We start from the raw sequence: 3,071 nt of genomic DNA, 5'->3' as shown, positions 1-3,071 counted from the left end.
CCTCCTCCCCATTCGCAACCCCCTTCACCACGCCCTACCTGATTGGTTCCGCCCCGAGCCGGCCCTGCCGCTCCGGTGCATCATGGGAATTATAGTTTCCCTCAGGGGGCTCGCGCCGCCGCGCTGCCGGCAGGGGGAAATACATAATTAACTTTAAAATTAGTGACCTTATAATTAATCTCATCTAAGAGGCAGCTGTCACCACAAGGAACGTTCGTGGGTCCTCCTTTTCCTGCTGGTATGTGTTCCCACCGTTTCCCTTGCTCAGCTCTGGTGCTCGTCTGACCTGACAGCGGCTCTGCTAACGACCGAAATCTGCTGATTTCTCCAGGTTATTTCTCTGCCAGAAAAACAGAAGATAATTCTGTTATTTTCTCTGAGGGGAGCTCTTCTTTCGGCATGCAACTAGGCATTAGCTCGGCTTTGTTGTCACAGAAAACCTCACTTTTCAGGTATCCCTGTCGAATACAATGCAGCGTTTCAGCTCCCCGAGCTGGCTCCAAGTAGCCTCTTTGGTCCGAACAGAAGAATGTGTACAGAGGTACTAGCTCAGCCCCCAGAGGCAGTATTGCTGTGTTAATGTGATGCTCAGCCCGGTTAATTGCCTTCTCTCCTACAGCATTGCAAGAAAGAACTAATTAGCTCAACAGGCTGCAGTAATATTGCTATACTGCTTCCAGTGCCAGAGCACGATCGTACAGTGAGAGACCAGATTCTTCTGGTCTGCCCTTATTTACATGGCATAGGCATGTCCTCAGAGTTAGCAACCTAATAAGACGGCTGAAGTGCTTTACAGCTCCCCACACTAGTTTCAAGTTGTTCTTCAGCACTGACCTGTGTTCCTGCAGGGTAACTGAAATGAGTTAGGACTAGTTGCTTATCTCTCTCTAAGTGAAAGTTGAGATCTAAATAAAATCCAGTATCTCCAGGGTCTTAAATGTACAGATATCTTGCTCCCTTCTGCATTCTATATCTGCAAAAACTGAAATATGAGGCAGCTGGAAAAAAAAATTGCCTTAGACATGAACAGAAATTTCCTGTGAGTAATATAGATTAGCTGCCTGCTATTATTGGAAAGGTGATCAATAAAAGAAAAATATTTCTCATAAAGTAAATTGAATATTTCATGAGTAAAACCTTATTTTTTTCTTCACAACTGACCTTAATAACTCATAGACTCTGAAGGCATTTGTGATGCCTGTGAGTTATGAAACTTTCACATTCACGGAAGAAATGTAATAATCACCCTTCACTGTTTAGATATTCTGTAGCATTCATATGATATCAATAAAAGGCATGAGTCCTCTTGTGAGTGCAAGTACGCAAAGTAAACACATAGGATAATCACAGCCTGATATCTGTGGGGTTTGGTGCTTTGGGGTTTTTTTGTTGTTTTTTTTTGAGAAAAGGTGCCTATATTAAAGGCAAACTGTGATCATGTTGTTGATGGGTGATTGCTTCTTCACTACATGGGCAAGAAATTCATTACGTACTTAAAAGGGATATATGGCTTTATATCCCCCTAATAAATCTGTTACTTCTATACCTGAACAGTTAACATACTTATCCTACGATAAAATACATAAAGATATATAAATCCAAGCATAACATCAAGTATAATATGGTCTCTTAAATTTTTCAGCTATTCCATTAAGACTTATCATACCAGTGTTCATCTCAATTTACACAAAATCAAGGTGAAAAACAGAACTGCAATCTCTATCATTCATCACAGCAACCTCTCTGTGCCTTATTTATCATAAATTAGATGCTGTGTGCTATTGTAGGAATGAATGGCCTGCACCCAAGTTGTCACAGACCTGCTTGTGCTCTTACGACAATAGCACAACTGAACTTTGAATGTCTAAGGTCTTGTTCACGAACGAAAACTCAGATGTGCCCAGAGTAATGACAAAAGCCTCTTTCTCATTCTTTTTGGGCTCCTCTGACAGCCTGTGAAGAAACAGATAGAGGATGACACATAGTGTGATCTCTTGACCTTTCTGTTTCTACAAATATGGAGTATTTTAACACGATGCCTAATAGCAGTAACCCATCTTCATTAGTATTCTACACACAAGGGACAGGTAGGGTGCTTCAGAAGTGTGGTACAATGCAGTAATTTAAAGACTGGGTAATAGACCTGATGCTGCTGGGTGCAAAAGAAACCACCAAAGGTTCGGCCTAAGATGGGTGCTTCATGACATTCAGAAACTAGGAGAACCCATTTAGTGCTGAGATCTTTGTGAGAGTGCAACTACTTTTGCTCTAACACATGTTTTGTTTGATGTGTTACAGGAGCACTCCAAGACCTTCATCTCATGGAGTTTCAGAGAGGACTAACCCATGTTATAATAACCAGCTTCCAAGCTTGAGAACAGACTGTTACCTAAGCTGTTTGAAGAGGAAAAGATAGGGAATGAAAGCAGAGATCTTGAGCAGCTCCTGGGGACAAGGTACAACACATTAAGATATAACATATTTAGACTGAAGACTGAATCCCTGTTGTTCTAAGAGTATTACTTAAATCTGAATTTCGATCCTTCCACCTACATTTTTCTGCAGGGCTTTCATATGATGAGTATTGCCATTGTTGTTATAAGTAGAAGTTTTTTATCAGGATGTTGTGGTCAGCATGTGTTTATAAAACTATGGAATTGTGTGGTGAATCACCTGTTGTTGAATATTGCCCCGAATAACATTTCTGAGAATATGTTTCCTTTTTGATAATTGGGGCTGGTTTTCATTCTGTTCTTGAATTCTGACTCAGATACAGAGCCATACATGTGTGCTGCAACATGTCCAGCTAATAAGAGATGACAGCAATAACCCAAAGATAAACCTAGTAACAAATGTTTAAATTTTATGAAAATCCTGACTCTACAACAGTGACTGGCTTGGAGGACAATCTAAGTTTTCTTTTTTTAATGATATATACACGCAAGTCTTAGAACACAATATTTTTATCTAGTCAGATGGTAGTGAAGGAAATCTTGTGAAATCTTGAATGCAAGTCAGTGAGTTTATGTGACTTTCTGATTTTATAATGTAAAATTTGACTGTATTGAGCC

The sequence above is a fragment of the Pygoscelis adeliae genome, unplaced genomic scaffold, assembly GCF_000699105.1.
Source record: "Pygoscelis adeliae isolate BGI_AS28 unplaced genomic scaffold, ASM69910v1 Scaffold420, whole genome shotgun sequence".
Taxonomy (NCBI): domain Eukaryota; kingdom Metazoa; phylum Chordata; class Aves; order Sphenisciformes; family Spheniscidae; genus Pygoscelis; species Pygoscelis adeliae.
Note: the sequence above shows the minus strand (reverse complement) of the source record.